The following is a 9,973-nucleotide window of genomic DNA, read 5'->3' as shown; positions in this document are numbered from 1 at the left end:
TCGTATCCTTCACAAATCATAGGAAATCAAAGTAAATGCAATAAGTGATGCTAGGGACCCGAATACTCTATCCATGGACGAGTTGATTCGGAACCATCAAACATATGAACTAAACAAGAAGCAAGAAAATTCCAAAGGGAAGGGAAGGGAAGACATGTCCTTTGGACTAAAAGCATCACCAAGTGACCTGTCGAAAGATGATGAGCTACCCTATCTGGCTAGAAGATATCAAAAGTAGTAGAAAAAAACATGGAGGATTTCTGATAAAGGGAAAGTCTAGTCAATCAGCGAATGGCAGTGATATGTGTCACAAGTGCGGAAAGCTAGGACACTTCATGAGAAATTGTCCAATGCAGAAGCTGGAATACAAAGAGTATGCCAAGAGTGTACGATATAGAGAAAAGCGTAGCAAATAGATTCGTGACAATGCCAGAAGAAAAGAAACTGCTAACTAGGTGGTAAATAAAGCTCTTGTTGTATGGGGAAACTCCTCCAGCGACTTTGAGGAACTAGAACACCATCAAGATGCTTCCATGATAGTGGTCTAAGATAAGGAAGAAATTTTTGAGTCTATCTTCTCATTAATGTCAAAAACGGATAACGAAAAAATCAAGGAAGATGTTACCCTTCTTGACCTCAAAGGTAACATAAATACTTACTCCATCAAAAGGTTAAGAAAGCTTGTTGTTGTACTAATAGATTTTATATATTAATTATCTGTTGAAAAGAATGCTCTTAATGAGAATCAAGATTTTTGCCTAGATGAAAGGACAACCTTAGTATCTCAAATGTATTAAATAAATGATCGAAATGATGGTTTTGGTTGCTGAAAATCTACAACTCAAGGAAAACCCTGAAACTCTCTAAATGAAAAAGGGAAGCCTATTAGTTTTGTGTTGGAGATGGAAGAGAACTTAAAAAATTCTAACTTAAAACTAGTTGCCGCACTATAAAGAAATACTCAGATAGAAGTGGATATTTGTCAAGATAAGAATGATGTAAATAGATCCTTGAAATGGAATAACTCTACAAAGATTCTGGAAATTTTGACTACTCATAAATACAATCACAAAAAGTATGTCTCTATCTCTGATAACTTGTTGTGTACTCTATATGGTAAAAATGGTCATTTAAAAAAAGATAGTGAATCCTTTAAGAAAGTCAATGAAGTCTTAGAAAAGTTTTTTTAACCTAACATGAAAAAGGATAAATAAACCTAGTCCTAGTGACAAGTTAAACTAAAAAAACCACCTATATCGACGAGAAAGTCTTTTATCAAGCCTTTTTCTAGTTTTTGGGAACTCCTTCTCAAGTGGGTTCCTTAATCTAACAACTAATTCTTCATCTGCAGAAGAGAGGAAGCATTCAATGGTTGTTTTAGGACAACTAATGTTCCAAGCTTATGACTAGAGAAACTTACAATTTCCTTTCTCTTACAGCACATCAAGGTGGTGGTGTGCCATTTGGTAATGGAAAGAAGGGTCACATTCTTTGTATTGGGAAAATTGGAAGATATGTAGAGCATTCCGTAGATGATGTGCACTAAGTGAATAGGTAGAAGTATAATTGCTCAATGTATCTCAGAACTGTGACAAGGTAAATGATGTTAGATTCTTTTCTACCAAATGTATTGTCATATATTTAACCTCTTGTGAGGTCATATTGATAGGTAAAATCCTCAAGAACATGTGTGTATCTGATTTGGACCCAATACGAGGAAATAACCTTATTTGTCTCAATGCTCAAAGTAACAAAGTTAATATGTGGCATAGAAGGTTAGTCCTTGTGTGTGCCTCACATATGAGAAAACGTGTGTCAGAGGACCTGGTTAATGGTCTACCAAACTAATATTTAGAGATAAATGGATTTGAGATGCATGTGTCAGACAGGTGTAAGCACAACCATGACATTGAATCTTCTTCATATTAATCTATGCAGATCTGTAAGAATTTTAGAGTAGATGTTGAAAGAAGTACAACCTTATGATAATTGATAATTACTAAAGATTCACCAGGACAATTTTCCTGAGGAGCAAGGATGAAAAATCTAAAGTCTTGATCATTTTTGCAAAAATGGTTCAAACAAAGCTAGATTTAAAAATAGTTAGGACCAGCTTCCGAGAACCCCTCAACAAAATAGGGTAGTCGAGATGCAGAATAGAATGCCAGTGGATATTGCAAGGATTCTACTAATTCATTCTAATCTTGCAAAGAATTTATGTCAGAGGTGGTGAACACAACCTCCTATGTGACAAACATGTGTCTTATTAGATCTATTCTAAAAAAGAAACCCCATGAATTGCTGAACAAAAGAAAGCCTAAGCTTAGTTATCTTATGGATTTGGGTTGCAAATGTTTTGTCCTCAACAATGCCGAAGATGATCTAGTAAAGTTTGATCCTAAGAGTGATGATCTTTGTGGGGTACTCCTCAACAGTTAAGACATATATATTCTTCAACAATAAAACTTTATGCATTGAGGAAAGTGTTCATGTTATCTTCGATAAATGGTAAAATGAACAGTATAAAGAACAGAAATGAGATTGAAATTGAAGACCTACTGCAGGTGCAAAGAGATAGCCTTCCTCTAGAAGCCATAAATAGTGAACTGTCTCTAGAAATGAAAATCTTGACTCCGAAGACGGACTTGGTCAACCAAACAAGAAAAATATTGCAGATCAAGTGAAATTTAGGAAGCTAACTCTAACGATGATGAATAAGTTGCAGAACCAGCCCCTGAGTCTTCAAAAAGGATTGCAAGGAAACATTAACCATCTCATATAATGGACAATCTTGTCTCTTTATTGAATTTTGAGATGCACACCAGGTGTAAAACTAGAAATCTCTTGGCTTTCTCATCATTCATCTTTACCATTAAATCCAAAAGAGTGAAGGAGGACTTGAAGGATGCTGACTGGATCAAATCAATGTAGGATGGGCTTCATCAATTTGAAAGAAATCAAGTGTGGTACTTGGTCCTACAATAGTAGACAAAAGTGTATTATGAACTTGGCGGGTGTTTAAAAAAATTGAATGAGAACAAAGTCATCACAAGGAACACATCAAGACTAGTAGTGAAGGGCTATATCAAAGAAAAAGGAATTAATTATGACGAAACATTTGCTCCTGTCTCCATGATGGAGGTTATCATAATTCTAATTGCTTTTACCTCTTACATGGGCTTTAATCTCTTTCAAATGGATGTAAAAAGTGCCTTCCTGAATGGGTACTTGAAATAAGAAGTATATGTTAAGCAACCTCCTAGTTTCTAAGACATTAATCTACCAAATCATGTGCTGACAATGGATAAGGATTTTTCTGGGATGAAGCAGGCACCAAGGGCATGATATGCAATATTATCAAAATTTCTTATTGAAAATGGCTTCAATATAAGAACGATTGATGACACCTTGATTATAAAATCAAGAGGGAAGGAACTTCTCATTTTCTAAGTATATGTCGATGACATTATATTTTGAACAACCTTAGATGCATTATTCAAGGACTTTGCTACCTTAATAGAAAGTGAATTCGAAATGATTATGATGGGGGAGCTCAACTTCTTCTTAGGGCTACGAATCAAGTAGTTAGAAGATGACACCTCTATTTGTCAAAAATAAAATTAGATCAAGGAGTTCCTAAAAAGGTTCAACATACTGGAGGAAAAAAAAATTGACATACCTATGGGAACAATCTCAAAACTTGATAGCAATGAGTAAGGTATGCAATAAATGAAACCATGAATAGGGTAATTATTGGATCCCTCCTCTACTTGACTACAAGTAAACCTGATGTGGTGTTTAGCATGGGAATGTGTGCGAGATTCTGGCATGTTCTAAGGAATCTGATTTGAAGTCAACCAAGCCTTTTTTGAGATATATGAAAGGAACTCAGGACTTGGTTTTATAATATCCTTTATGTGACTTATTTGATCTAATTGGATATGGTAATGAGGACTAAGTATGGTACTTGTTTGACAAAACAAAGTGCCTTTTGTATGGATCACTTCCTTGGATCATCATTAATCTCTTCGGGAATGAAGAAGCAGAACTCAGTGGCATTATCCATAGCCGAACTTTGTGTCATGTTGTGCACAACTCCTATGGATAAATAAGTAACTTGAAGTTTTTTGTACTCAGTGATACAATTTCCCTCATGTCTGATAATACTAGTGCTTTGAATATGGCAAAAAATCTAGTCGATATAAGAGGACAAAACATATTGATACTAGACATCACTTCTTGAGAGACAATGCTGACAAGGGAAATATCATCATGAAGTTTTGCAAGACGGAAGACCAAGTATATGACATCTTCACCAAAGCTCTAAGAAAAGATCATTTTGTCACAAGTATGTTGAGGCTAGGGCTGGTCAAACCAAACCAATATCTTAATCTAATTGAACTCAAAACCTTTACAACTACAATTAGAATGTAAGCAACATTGCTTTTTGTCTTGCACTCATGTACGAATTCAATTTAGAACTTTCTGCACATATACACTCATGGTGACTTACCTAGAGAAAAGCGGAAGACACAACAAAGTCAGGGAAGTTGATGTATGAACAAAGAGAGGGATATGGTCTCTACTCAAAGTTTAGTATCTTCGTACTATATAAGAAATATTGGAAAAGTAAATCTCACTTGCTACGTGTCTATGTCTCTTGAAGAAACATCTTTTCTTATTCAAAACCCAAAGGTTGCCCATGTTCAGGAATCAGAGCCCTTCTACAAAACCCTTTTATTAAAAAAAAAAGACATTCATCTTTCTAACTTTTTCCAAAACTTCCTTTAATTTACTTATCTATGCCAAAATCCCCTTCCTTTTCTCCTAAAGAACCCATGTCTCTAGAAACCGAAACATCAAATCCCTTTGAGTTCAACACTTCAACCTTGCCCGATATACCCTCTCTTTCCACTCTAGGAGTGAGAGAAACATGTGAGTAAACTACTCCCACAATCAAAGTGTTACCTCTTCAAACTGTAAAACCCCACAGTTGAACTCCCCTTCCAATTGACAATACCTCCCTTGTTCTCCTCCTTCCCTAGAGAACTAGCACGATGGCTCTAATTGTTTAGAGGCACGACCTGTTGCCCAACCTCCTGTTGAGAAGCAACCCAATTGAATGAAAAGTACTGTTCCAACCTTTCCCTTTGTCATCAACTATGTTTGAACGACTATTTGATGGAGATCTCCTAGTAGATAAAGGAACAAAGTTGAATGTCTTAGTCGCTGCAAAAATTGGGTTGTGCAAAGCCTAACTAACATGAAGGGAGATATTCAACCTCTATTCTCAGATATGGAGTAAAAATCACCAAATCTAGTTGAATATAGGGAACCATTGTTTCTTAATACCCCAAACACTCACACACAACTCGACTTTGTTCAATATGGCATTGTGGAAGATGAAGATGTTCTTCTTTTAGTCTAAAAACAAAACATTAGACGGGGAGCAGGTGAGCAAGAACTCATTGCCTTTGAAATCATTGCTAAGTCCTGTTTATCATAAAAACATTCATAGCAACAAAATGGATATGAGAATTTAACTCGATAATTTTAAGGTCTGAAAAAGGAAAAGGCAAAATGATCGAGTTTGTCCGTCTCAAATTTGTCAAAGGTTATTCCACTCGCAGAGCTTAGAAAAAACTGATGCATGATGCCATGGTTGCAAATAAGGCACAAACTACTCAGAATAGACATAAAAAGGGAACTGTGTCTGAGGACAAACCTGTTCTCCCTAAGACTTGGTCGACAGGTCACAGTAACTGGACAATAGTTCCACCAAATCGCAGGATATAGTACAGGTGGTGATAAAATTAGAAAGTTTATGGACTGGAAAAATATGAAGTCACATGAATCAAAGTCAAAAGGTGTAACAAAGAGCAAATAGAGAGATAAGAAGGAATCGATGGAAGAGGTAGTAGCACCAATAGACGAGTTAGTGAAATCTGGGTCTAAGCATGTGGATGGACGTGGTTCGTGTATTAAAAAGTGGAAAGGGTGACAAAGTGTTGAATAGTGAGGAACCAGTGGTTGTTCTAAAAACACAAAGAGTGTTAAATGGTAAGGTGTTTAATTTGGATATCTGGACAAACCATGCATTGGAGCTCTTATTGACTGTGTGGCCTCACAAAAAGAAGAGCATCTATTCGAGTGTCATGTTCTTTCCTGTATGAACCTGAGGCTTGTGAGTTTTATACAAAATGTTGTTGAATGACAATGGTAGAATTGATACTTAGGTTCATGAGATCGATTATCATTTGAATTGGGATATCTTTTGGATATCATTTTAGAAGTTCCATGTAATGGAGTAGGCTCAGTCAAAAGTTGTGTGTCGTATGAGGTGTATGGTTGTCAAGGTGGAAGAGATTAAGTCCTCTAGAATTATAAAGAAATATCTTAAGGGTGAACATCAACTATACATTGAATTTATGAAAAGTGTCTTTCGTACGAAATAAATAACTGTGGCTTCTTCAGCAGATTTGTTTCTCATGGAATTTCTTGAAAAGTATGAAGCCATGAATATTCCTGAATTATGATAGAACTCATGTATAAGATCATGACAGTCAACGATTGAAAACATGGAATAGCCTATGGGTACTTGCTGAGCAGAGTGTTCTACCATTTCAACGTGCCTCATCGCAAAAGGTGGATGAAACAATAAAAAAAAAACTTTTCCCTATCTATCTTAATTGACTGCGAATATATTGAGGGAAGGGTGAAGTCAAAATCTCAAGTCTCGAAGCTTGTTCAACAACAATGTGTTAAAGCTCGGAATGGAAGATATACTACCTTGATGGAAGTAAAGGACTTGTAAATTATGCGGCTTAAATAACTGCTGGACTTGGTAATGTACAAGCTAAAAATCATATGGCCAAGCATGTTTAGAAAAAAACTATGCAAAGAAAAAAAATGATGTGCCCACGCAGTTGGATAAAATTAAGGTTTTAGGGATAGACACTCAAAGTTAATAGATCTCACCTGAAGGGTGAAGCAAGTCAGTGGTGAAAAAAGGACTGGAGGTATGTACAACGTAGACTAACAATGTTTATAACCCACATAATGGAAATACCTACAAACTATCATCCTAAAAGGTCAAAGGCAAAGGCTAAAGGAGTGGGGGAATACTGATTAAGGAGATCGACCCCTAAATATTCCATTAAAAATGATAGTCACTTGAAATATAAAGCTTGAATAGTAGTAAGAAAAACGTTCACTGAGATGATGATTAGGGAAATAAATCCAATTTAGCTATCATTGAAAACATCCAAAGTAAAGTGTTGCCCGCCGGAGGTGGCGCCACAACTGTGACCATGCTAGTAGGGGGAATATTGATATTTTTTTTGGAATGCTCATGAGGTTGATGTATCTGCATTGGGGAATTATTCTCAATTCGTACATTTCACAATAACTGTACTTGAGTTGGATACTAGTTTTGATGTCAATGTCATTTTATGGACTACATAATTTAGAGCATAGGAGGAATCTCTAAGCTGGTCTAAAAATGCTTTATTATACAGTACAAAGATGCTGCACTTTGATGCTGCTCTTTCCAGTCGTTGGTGGGCATTCATTTTCATTTACTCCTATATGTTTCTTCATGGAAAATTTCCAAAGTATGGTGAGCTTCTACATTTCTACTCTGTTTGTTGAGGACTTTACAGAATTTCATTTTTCTCTTTACTACTATATTACCGTGTTGATGTTAGTGGCCATTGACTTATGGAAAAAGGGGAGCCATAAGATTTTTATTTTAGTAAGGCTATTGGATTATCGAATAAAGTGAATTAGAAGATGAGTTTAACAAGTGAATCATTATGCTCAATCTTGTATAGGTTAGGGTTCAGAGATGTCACATCAACAATATCATTCAATTCACCAACAACATACATTGTGGAGATATCTGTAAAGGGCTCGTGGATTTGAATACAATATGAAAAACATAGAGTGCCTCTCTTTGCATAAAACATATATGCCTTCTCTGCTAAAACAACATCTTCTTGAACAAAAACGACCTAAGAAAAAAATCAAACAAAATATTAAGTTAGTTATCATAGGTTGACAAAATCAAATCAAACTATGATAACTAACTTGATATTTTGTTTGATTTTTTCATATGTCGTTTTTGTATAAGAAGTTATTTTGGCATAACAGGAATATATTATGTTTTATGGAAAGAGAGGTGCTCTGTGATTTTCAGATTATATTCAAATCCACACGGCCTTCATATATCTGACTATCCCCACAACTTTTGTTGTTGGTAAATTGAATGATGTTGTAGATGAAACATCTCTGAAGCTTGAGCTCAACAAGATTGAGGCAAATCATTCCCCTGGTAAACTCATCTTCTACTTCAATTTATTCGAGAATCCATGTTATTATTTTATAAATATAGAAAGCTTATCACTCCCTTTCTGGACTATTATCTACCTATTTAAAACTCCATTATCTTCCTATTCAATGTAAGGAAGATTCGTCACCTATATATAGTAATGATTTTCCTTTAATTTTTTTAGAATCATAAAAGTTATTATAAAAAGAGTTCTTATTAGTTGAAGGGACATGCTATTTCTGTGGAGCTTTGGATTCAACTTTTATCCAGAGTTTGTTGAGTTATACTTTGTGATTGGGTTGTTTTATCCTAGAGGGGACAGGTCAACAAAACTAATGTTGGACTGGTCAAAAGATTTGTCTTAATGGGATTGAATCTCCTTATAGGGAGCGAGATATCTGTGTCTCAAGCTAAAGATAATTAATTTCTTCAATTTTAATTGCAATTGTAATTTGTATTCTTGTAACTTTCACTAACATATTTAATAAATCAAAGGTTGAAGTTTCAGATAAGAGGACAAGTAAAGAATTGTCAGCAGAATATATATGGGAACACTTGAGAAAAAGATTTTTGGAATAAACATGCAAACTTGGATCGAATGTGAAGATCATTATATCCAATGGGGGAATTTGGAGAAGAAGGAAAAGTAAAAACAAAAGTAATCACACACTAGTGTTCTTTGTAGTGTCTATAATCGGGGGATGATGGGAGTCACCTCCCATGGGGTGTCAAGAGACACCCTTCGCCGGAAAATTACATTGTACATAGAGATAATAGTTATGACATCATTTGAAACAAGTTGAAGGCTTAGTTGAATTGTAAAGGGGTTGGAAAAATTCTTTGTGACCGGGTGTTTTAGCTCTACTAGCCTCACAATTTTTTATTGCTATAACCACTAACAATCATAAATGAAATCCTGGCTAATAGATTACTTGTTACATAATTCAAACCATAATGGGCATTGAATGTCCCACATATCGAGCACTTGCTATTTTTTTCCACAAATTTTGTTTACTTTTATCAAACGAAATTTCTTTATTTTTCAGTCTTATTTTCATCTATCGTTTTTGGTGTAAATGTATGGCTATGATTATATACATCTTAATTTATATGAATTATACTTAGTTAAAAAAATTGGTCATTTTATGTGAATGATGTTATTGTTTTGTGAGAAAAGAAAATTATAATGTTAATTTTTTTCAGATTTTTAAAAGTACTTTGAACCATTAATATTTTTTGTCGATTTTAGCACTTTCCTTGTAGTTTTACAGAATAATTGTTTTGTGAGTCAAAAAATTTGGTCATTATTATATTCTCTTAAAACTGTTTTAACTCATTAACTATTTGTCGATTTATAGAACTTTTCATGTTGTTTTATAATAGAGATAAGACATAAATACCTTTAGACTATACCCGAAATCCCAATGACACACCTTAACTTAACTGAGGTCGTATTACCCCTCCCCCCCCCACCTTAAACTAATTTAAAATGGAATAAATACATCATAAATATTGACATGACATAAAGAGTTAGCACACCCTCTTGATGGCAAGTGGTGAGTGAACAAATTAGATACACGCCTTTTATCAATTAATAACTTTATAATTAGTTAGTATACATACCTATGAATATATATATATATA

This window comes from Solanum pennellii, chromosome 7, assembly GCF_001406875.1.
Source record: "Solanum pennellii chromosome 7, SPENNV200".
NCBI lineage: Eukaryota > Viridiplantae > Streptophyta > Magnoliopsida > Solanales > Solanaceae > Solanum > Solanum pennellii.
The sequence above is the reverse complement of the archived record's forward strand: the minus strand, read 5'-3'. Positions refer to the sequence as shown.